The sequence below is a fragment of the Diuraphis noxia genome, unplaced genomic scaffold (assembly GCF_037042655.1).
Source record: "Diuraphis noxia isolate RWA-SAM2 unplaced genomic scaffold, SU_Dnox_SAM2 contig0003, whole genome shotgun sequence".
NCBI classification, from domain to species: Eukaryota; Metazoa; Arthropoda; class Insecta; order Hemiptera; family Aphididae; genus Diuraphis; species Diuraphis noxia.
In genome coordinates, this window is record NW_028301713.1 from 14,006,162 (window position 1) to 14,016,169 (window position 10,008).

The 10,008-nt window shown below is 30.0% G+C and overlaps 1 long non-coding RNA gene and 1 pseudogene across 2 annotated transcripts; both read right to left on the minus strand.

Annotated features, from left to right (window-relative positions):
* Window positions 1-3,704: 3,704 nt before the first annotated feature.
* On the minus strand, window positions 3,705-6,173 carry LOC107172912 (uncharacterized). 2 transcript variants are annotated; one of them, XR_016191074.1, is made up of 3 exons: window positions 5,573-5,608; window positions 4,415-5,157; window positions 3,705-4,322 (listed from the first exon to the last, which is right to left on the minus strand). It is a non-coding gene; the product is annotated as an uncharacterized LOC107172912 (long non-coding RNA). The 2 variants fall into 2 exon arrangements; XR_016191073.1 differs by having other exon boundaries at window positions 4,415-6,173.
* A 1,687-nt stretch (window positions 6,174-7,860) lies between these two features.
* On the minus strand, window positions 7,861-9,080 carry LOC149056767 (uncharacterized; annotated as a pseudogene).
* Window positions 9,081-10,008: the final 928 nt, after the last annotated feature.

Sequence of the window (10,008 nt, forward strand, 5' to 3'; positions counted from 1 at the left end):
TCGTCCACGGAGAACTAGAACAGGAATAAACTAATAACGCCATCTGTCCAGTAAAATAATATAAATTTAAAAAAAAAAATGGTTTGGCTTGTTCATATTAATATATTATTTTAGAAATATAATATGTGAAATGAGTTTGTTAATTTATTGGATTTACCAGAGTTTGAAAAATCTTATTTAAATCGGTAAAAAATATGTGGATTTAGGTATATAATCTTCTTCAAATGTACTCCTACCTCAGTATTGATCATATCATACATTTGTACCTAGTGTTGTAGTTGTACCCCGACTATTAAACGTCCGTTGGAACACCTCACACTGTGACCACTGGGACTCCGACAGACCATTTGGTCTAATTCACTATCGGTTGTACACACAACACTGTCCTCACTCGTCTTCTAGTACGAGCAACCCACACGGACTGAAGCCAGGACCAGGCAGCCACTAGTATCACTGTCCCTATCAATATGGCGAGCAGTTCAACTAACTAAGACGGTGAGACTGATTCATACTCCAGTACTACTATTTGCAGTAAGGTTCCACTACGTAACGGTGCATCATTGTGAGTCATTAAAACCCGAAGTGGGTCTGATTGTGGGCCGCGTGGGTGAGGTATTGTAGGAACTGGGGGAAACAAAAAAATAAAATAAGATTTATGTTCGGTGGTGTAGTGTTTGGTTTTTTTTTTGTTATTGTAACACCCCCCAAAAAAAAAATAAAAAAAAAACACAAATGGAACAAGGGCAGTTTAGATGTGCTGAAAATGTCATCGGTGCCGGTGAACGAGCCGAGCGCGTTTCTTCGTGATCGAGTGATGTATCTCGATAATATACTCGTGTCGTAAAACTGTGTCCATCCGAGCCGGTTCGCGGGACGGCTGGCCGACGGTTCCTGGCGCGGGTGTCGTCGATTGGCGGTTTGTTAGAGAAGCCATAGCGTGGTTTCCGCGTAAGGGCTGTTTGAATTCAACCGGCTATTACGCGGGTCTGCGTCCATTGAACTATAATATGATAACTGGAATGATCACCAAGCTGCAGTGTTGCCCGAAACGGAATGTTAGAACGAGATGGGACATACTAATGGTGCTACTATATATCTTTGTCTTACACATTGCGCTAATATCTTGAATTGATTTACCGCGGTCCGCGATATTATTTTAGACTTTAGTTTGGCTCTTAAAATTTGGTATCTTTATATTTTATTATTTAACTTCCACATAATATTTATGATTACATTGATAGAATATGAATAATTATAATTTATAATACCTATAACAAGTATTGAAACATGCTTTTCTTGTGGACTTAGTGTCCATTTGTCATATAAATGTAAAGGAAGTTTTAGGGAATTGTATGTTAAATGTTGGGAATTAAATATTAAGTTTTAAATTTAAAGTTAGAAGGTTTTAATTCATAACTATAAGCATATAAAATGACGAAAATCTGATTTTTATTAAAATAAAAACATAGTATTTATAATATTATACATAATTGAAAGAAAAGTTACTTACACTACTTATCTGAAGCTGTACCTACAACTTACCTCAATTATTGTTCTTACTACTTTCCTAACTTAATTTAATATTGTATATGTATAATCTAGCTACGATTACTACTGGAAAGATCCAGTAAACTACAATCTTCAATAGATTTTTGTTATACATCTTGGCCAAAATTCCCTAAAATAAATAATTATTTAAAGATACTATAAGAAATTGTAGCTACTTTAACTATAGTCATAACCTTGAAGTTATATAATGTGTAAGTTAACTTGGTAACTTTTGTTGAGTTGACTTCAGCTAGATATTTTTCCTGTAATGACAATAAAACTATATATTAATAAAAATATTTTACGTAAAATAAACTAGCAAAATATTCAACTGTATAAGAAACCATAGCGAAATATTATAGTTGATTGATTACATTTAAAAGCATTCATACAACCATTAAAGCATAATAAAAATAAAACCATACACCACAAATTTACAATATTAGATTATTTAATATTTAATATTTTAAAAAAATAAGAGCATAAATAAGCAGTAGTGTTGAAATAAAAGCATACAATAAAAATAATTATTAATTATAAAATAAATCAAGCTCAATTAAAATTTAAATGTATTGAACATGCACAAAAGTTTAAAACAAAGAACAAAACGTTAAACGAACGACATTATTATTATTTATTGGTAAACAGTGTCGTATTGATAGTGTGATAAAAAGAGATAGCAACACCATTCTTATCTGCTGTCTTTTTCTAACAGGCTATCTCGGTTTACATTGGTCTTATGGCGGGTGAGCATTCCAGTAATCATATAGTTCAATGTCTGCGTCAAACCATATATTTTAAATTTAGTCATTCCTTGTTTAACGTATTTCTGAGCGTCAAGTCACACCCGATGACTAAATTAATTAAAAGAAAAAACTGTAAACACTACGGAGTAGTGGACAAACATTTTGCGGGGTAACCCCGTACCACTCTGCCAATCTAAACTTTAAATACTTATAACTCAAAAACTACTAGCCTTAAATTCGATTTTTATGAATCAAAATACTTAGAAAAATATTCTGCATTGGAGTATGAAATTAAAACTCTATGTTGCCATTCAAAAAAGTAAAAAACTTAGAAAAATGTTAAGGATAAAAAATATTTAAAAATATAATTTTTTAGTAAAAACGTTGGTTTCTTAACAACTTGAAACCATGTAAGAAAATATTTTGAAAAAAGTAAATACTTTTTTAAATAATGAGTGTTCTTTGATAAGAAAATCACCCTGTATATGCCATGTGTATTGTGACGGTACACCCGTGATCCTCGCTGCCCCTCCTGTATAATATACACTACTACATTTTATGAAGTAATCTAGAACAAGACGTGATAACTGAAACAGAACGTGTTGTTATTTCGGACGCCGGTCCGTTGTGACCATGCCGTCTCAATATAAACGTAAAATAAACAACTGTAATGTCAACTTTAAAATAAAGCCACAGCGTTTTCATATCAGTTACAAAGTTGTTACATTTCGCATATTTTTAAATTGGTTTTTAAAAAAAAAATGTTATTCCTTGTGTTACGTCCCGACTGAACGTCGATTCTTATATCGACGTAGGAATGAAAATACTGATGTATAAGTGTAAAAATATCTTTATTTTACGTTTAAACTTGACACAAAATTACAATGTAGTAAGCTATAAGGTGTTGGTGAGCGGTGTTACGACCTGCCTCTGAGCGTCTTGAATATCCCTAAACGTCTAGCTCACATTTTAAAAACCGTCTGACGAGCTCTTGTCCACGTCTCTCTTATATGTATATGGTTTGGTCCTTAGGAGTGGTGGTAATTTTCCTGTTACATGTCAACATTCGGTCTTGTGATTCAACTTAATATGCTGACCGTTTCGTATATCCTTTCACACGGGTCTACAGTCATTTCTGAGAAGAGACGTGTGAAAACACACACTTTTATATTTTGATCAATTTCAAATTGTATTCACCACGTTCCTATAGTTGACCTCCGCATGCTTTTGATATTAATCGCTTATTAGTTTTAATCATAGTTAATACTTATTTTATATCACAATTGCGTGATATCACATACATATTTAAATATTTTATAGGTAGGTACGTAGTAACACTTGCGAGGGCTGACATAAAAAGTTTAACTTAGAAAATAAATTATAATAATTATAATAATAAAAACACATCAATGTAAAACCAAATACATTAATTTGTATATATTTTCAAATATTTTTCAAGTGTTATAATATTTTATATTCAAATTTTACTAATTGTGTAACGTGCATTATTTATAACAAATTAAGAACAATATAAATATGGTTTATTTTTAGATATAGAACAACTTTATTAGTTAATTTAAAGCCTAAAAATACATAGGTTACCATCCGTAGGTTGATATACTACTCAATACAAACTTAAATATACAAAATTGTATAAATGAGGATATACTATATCCGATATAGATATACAAAATGTGATAAGAATAGCAATAGTAATGATACAATATTAAGAGAAATAAAGTTGTAATGCCGTATTAATGTAGTTATGCAAATTGAATAAAAATTAAATACATTTTTAATTGTTATGTGTTAAAAATAATAAAAATAAGTGACTTAATTTAAAACTAAGACATAAATGATAAATAGTTTGAAAAAGTGGAGCAATCAAAAACTTATTTTATCCTCCTCCATCATAATAATATGCATGATATATTATTAAAATTAAAAATATAATTATGGCTGTATACTGGTGATTTCTTTTTAGATAGTTCAATTGTTTCAATACATCCATGTTGAGAGAATAAAAATCTAACAACATTAAAATAAAATTAATGTATTGCATTATATGATTTTATTTGTATATTTATCATAAAATAATTAACAAATTATTGAAACGTTACTTCAATTTCCATTCGAAAAATCGGGTGATGCAATAATGTTTAATAAATATGAGTGTGGCTCTGGAGAATTATCAGGTGCCTTTATTCTACAGAAAACAGTAATCGGACGGTGGTGAAATCCTGTAAAGTAAATTGGTATTGGATTTATTGAATGCATGCATTAGATTTCCCTATCAGTAACTTGTAAATCTCGATAATATTACGTTTGTGAATAACAATAATTTTTACCGAAAAAAAAAAGTTAATCATACTAGTACGAGATAACTGCAGTACTGTGCAGTTTAAATAATCATTATGATGAGGTAATTATTTAAAACCTCATATTTTCATGGAAAACTGATAATTATGTGTAATTTCTTAATTATAATATGATATTATGACATTTATATATATCATATAATCATTCAAATCCCAAAATGTTATTGGATTTCGCCTATGCTTCTCGTAATGGAAAACATAGTAAGTATAAACACCATAATAAGCCAATTAAATTTTATAAAATTAAAATAATTTCATACCTTCTGTATCTGGAATGAATAAAATAACAATTATGATTAATAGTTATAAAATATTTTTGAATTTTATTATTTTACTGAATTTTATTACCAATACTTTTTATCATTTGAATATGTATCGAAAATAATTAGAAAATATAAATAAACAACAAATGCACTATCCGTACTTTCCAATTAATATATTATGTTCCTTGGGATAGCCTAATCTCTTCACGACATTTAATTGGCCTGGAAAAATTATGAGGTTATATTTTCACGCTCACCCAATGCATAGCTTTTTTTTTTGTAGGAATTTAAACTATTCATGTTCAATAAATTAATGCTACTGCCGATCCCAGTACATAAAACTGATCCTTATACCAGGATTCACCAATTAATACTTTCCGTGGGCCACATTAAGAATTTGGAAAATTCTCGCGGGCCATAAAAATGCAAAGTACATTATGTTTATTATAATATGCCGATTGGCCAAAACTATTTTATTCCTAAATAAAAAAAAGTGTGGGACTTAATGTGTTATAATACTACTGGTAAATAAAATTTCAAATCAATAATCATCGTTATCGATTATGTAGATATTACATAGTTACTGCTCAATTTTCATAATCAATTTTAATTTTTATTACACTCTTTTTCTACATACTTCCACTGAAGAATTCTTTCACATCTTTCACCATCTCTGCAAAAATATACTACATTGTTAGGTCATCTGCATAATATATTATAAAGTTATGCAATTCTTAAGATTTCTTAAGATTCATAATTCAAAAGATTCTACAATGAACTATTCATCAGGTGAAACATTTTAATCGAATCTTTACATTAATTTAAAACCTATAGAGCTTATCTTAACTAGAATTAATATTATACATTAGTCATTAATAATAGATGTTTTTGGTCAAATATAAAATAATTATTTAAAATTATCCATAAGGTAATAGTGATACTGTTTTATTTTTATAACCAAAAACTACCCTATATAAACATAAAAAAATATTCGGTTTTCGTGAACACTAGGTAATCGACTTCGAGGCACACGTTCTTTTTTATTGATATGACGTATGAGCTATTTTCGTCGAAATTATAAGAATAATTCTTATTTTGCAACAAATATTTAACTTGGCGCTATCCATAAAGTATATTATTCTGCTTAGTACCTATTAATTTACGAATGGGGTTATTTTATGCTAATAATTGTCATTAAAATATAAACTTAAAAATGTTCTATGTTTATAATGTATTTACTCTATGCAATTATTTATCATATTTTTTAATTAAAAAATATACAATTTATACATTATTGTTTATATGTTGTATTCTCTACTCGAAATATTGAATAGTTCATTATTTTTATTTTTAAATACATTTTATTAGTTATTATATCACTCTTCAATAAATTGAAAATGGTTAAATGCATCTGAAGGTTTTTAAAAGCATGTTTTAATATTTTGTATATAGATAAAACTTAAGCTCAATGGCTTATAAATACATTTACATCTAATTCGATTTAATTTAATTTAATGTATACATACTTTTCACAACACCTCCTATAAAAAATACAAATCATTATAATTTGTTATTAGTTTTTTTTGTAAAATTTCAGATACATAATAATAATATAAATTTGTATTAATATGATATTCAGTTAAATAGATTATGTTAGAATTTACCGAAATATTGATAAATAATACATTTTAAAATGTTAGTTTATTTTTTATAGTTTATGAAATCAGAGTCAATATTTTTTTGAAGGTGAATAGGTTAATACCTAGCCATAATCAATGTTGGATTACAATCCCTAACCAAGCGAATATCGATATTGGTGAGTTGCTGCCCAATCCCTAAATTTGCAATTGACAATAGGTTTATTAGAGGTAAATAGGATTTCATAAGTCAAGGTTTATGAGAGAGACCTAAAATTTGTGACCATAAATTATCACTTCATATAGGTCAATTAACGTAACCCAGAAGACACCATGACGACTTTTGCGCCAGTTTTACAATGATTGTGATCAGTTTTGCTTTCAGCATTGCATTGGTCTCCAACAATGTATACAACACAGTGGGCTACAACTCACGCACAACCACGGGTTTATACCTTTAATTGTATACGGTGAGTAAGTAAAAGCTTGAGAATGTTAATCATTATCACGAGATACAAATCGCATAAACTAAATTATTGCGAATAAAACACATTTAAAAAAATTAATAAAATATGCACGTACTTCTGTGTTCTAGATGTAATAATAAACAAACCGTTTAATTCTTTATTATTCACAATCTATGAAATATGGGGATAAACTAATATTTTCATACTGAAAAATATTTCTACGCGTAGAACTTTACAACGATCTAATGATAGAAATCGAACTAAGCGTGATTTTAATTTATGTTGATGATATAATTGTACGTAACTCCGGTCTTAAACCATTAGTAGATAGACATAGAAAAGTGGATGCTAACTTGTTATTTTTTTAATAAATGAATTGATGGACATATTTATATTTCACTCTACTGTCCAAAATAAATTACAATGTTCTTCTTCTTCAACTTACTCGGTCGTCTACTTCTTTTTTCATATTCACTTACAAACACAAATCATAGCAAAAAAATAACTAGAAACCACCTGATTTATAGGATGATGTATCATCATCTTAGAAGTGAACGTCCGCGCATATTTTAGCAACTATTTGTGTTAGTAATTGTGTATGAGCACAAAACCTGATTAGAGCAGCCGTGCAGTTCCTCACGGACAACCACGCAGTGCGCATGTACGTCACGTTGTCCCTGAGCTGTTATGTAATATTCGTTAATATTAACGGATTTTAATCTAATTTGTTTTCAACTCTACACAAATATACATACTCAACAAATTTCAACTCACACTTGCAAGTCACTTGCGTCAGCAACCATTGAAACTAAACTCTCAAGTGATATTAAAATTAATTAATTAATTAGTTAGTATTAGCTGAATACTCAAAATATCGCTATCTGTCATCCTCGGGTGCCGTTAATAAGGTGACCTCTAGACTGCAGATTAGACAATCGCACCATGCCTGAGAATAAAACTAAATATAAACCACCCAAAACTGTACCACCAATTAAAATGGTAAAGCATTCTAATACCCATATAATTAATAATGATTCTACATTATCAAGCTCTGAATGGCAACAACAAAAGTCTTCGAAACGTAGTCTTCCAAACTCGCCTGTTACTCCAAACAACAACCTTCTTCTTCTTCCTCAGCTTTTACTGTTCTTGAAGGACTTTCGCTGCCTCTACTACTTTTTGCCAACTATCTCTGTCAATAGTTAATCCCTGGGCGCACTTGTTTATATCTTCTTTAACCCTGTCTATCCAGCGCTGTCTAGGGCGACCCCTAGGTCTTTTTCCATTGATTTTTCCTTCTAGAGCTTTCTTTAGAATACCATTTGACCTCAATACATGGCCTGCCCACTCAATTCGCTCATAAGGTACGCGTTGATATCAGGTTTTTGATGAATTTGTTGTACTTCTACATTAGTTCTTCTTCTGTATACTTCATTTTCTAGTATAGGTCCATAAATTCTTCAAGAACTCTTCTTTCAAAGCAAGCCACTGTTTTCTCATCTCCTTTAGTAGTCGACCATGTTTCACATGCAAACGTTAGAACTGGCCGCATTCAATTATTCATTCATCCCTTTTACTTATTGTTCAATTTTATCATGTAAAGGATTGTAAATATAAAATAAAAAAGTAAACAAGAACAATAACAAATGTGGATGATAGTGATAACAATAAATGTGATAGCGTGTGTACAACCTGATACCGGATGACTGATTATCAATACTATCCATAGACATATATGGACTGCGCTTAGAGAGAGAAAAAAATGTACAGCCATTATGGAGTAAATTAACATAAATAATAATTGTTCATTCCATGATTTTTTGATACAGATAACAACAATAAATTGATATTTGATAATGAATAATGAGCCCCGTGAACAACTATCCAGTATTCATAGGACCACATTCATTTGAGTTTTCACGAGTATTTTGGGTTTTTGGGGTTTTGGGCCACCAGATTTTGATATTTCAAAATGTACACGCAGCTGGTATTTGATGTGTATGATACTATCATTCGGCGGCAAAAACAACTGATCCGTGCGGCAGCTGATTGGTGCGTACCTGACCGGGCATCGGGCGACGACCTATGACGGTGACTGCGTGTGCAAGTGATCACAGCGATTGCGTAATTATATACGATGAAAATGACAACGTTGCATACAATTTTATACGCAATCGTGTTTATTCTATTTTTATCTTAAAGGCACTTTTAACCCATCTACAAATAAGTACACACAATCGTGTTGCCAAAAATGACAAATGTACGCAATCGTAGTCTACCCACATTGGGGTCCAGGACCACAGAATCATTTAAAGAAAGCACCAGTATGACCACGAACGAAATATTAATGTATTTTTAATTTTATGTGGCATATGGTGACACTCTTGTGACGATATTTATTCACATATCTGTGATACCACATTCTGATTAACCATTTATTTTACCGCTGTTGTCGTGTATGGAAGTTACGTTATTTCGTTGTTTTGAAAATTGTGACTTAACACTGAAATTTAAAAATTTTCAAGTTTTGTTTATTCTTATAACTGTGTTGTGTTTTTTTTTTAAATTTTGCACAATGGAGTTTTTTGTTGGTAAAAGGAACAAACAGTATTCAAAATGTTGCTTGACTAATTGTAAAAGCCACATTTTGAATAAAGATACCATAAGTTTTTTCACTTTCCCAAAAGAACCTGTTAGTTAAGTAATATCTTTGTTGATATCTATTTAGATGTTATTTGATTATTTCATGTTTTGAATTACAGAAGTTTATTGTTCATTAATATCTTTATATAATATAATCTTTCGACTTTTTTATTAATATCAAACAACAGTTACCTACCAATCATAAATTTTATTTTTAAGCTGATTTTTGAAATAATAAATTACACATTCCAAGTACATATGTATTGAGATATTGTAACCATTAATTCTAGTTTGAACAATGCGCATTATATTATATATTAATTTAA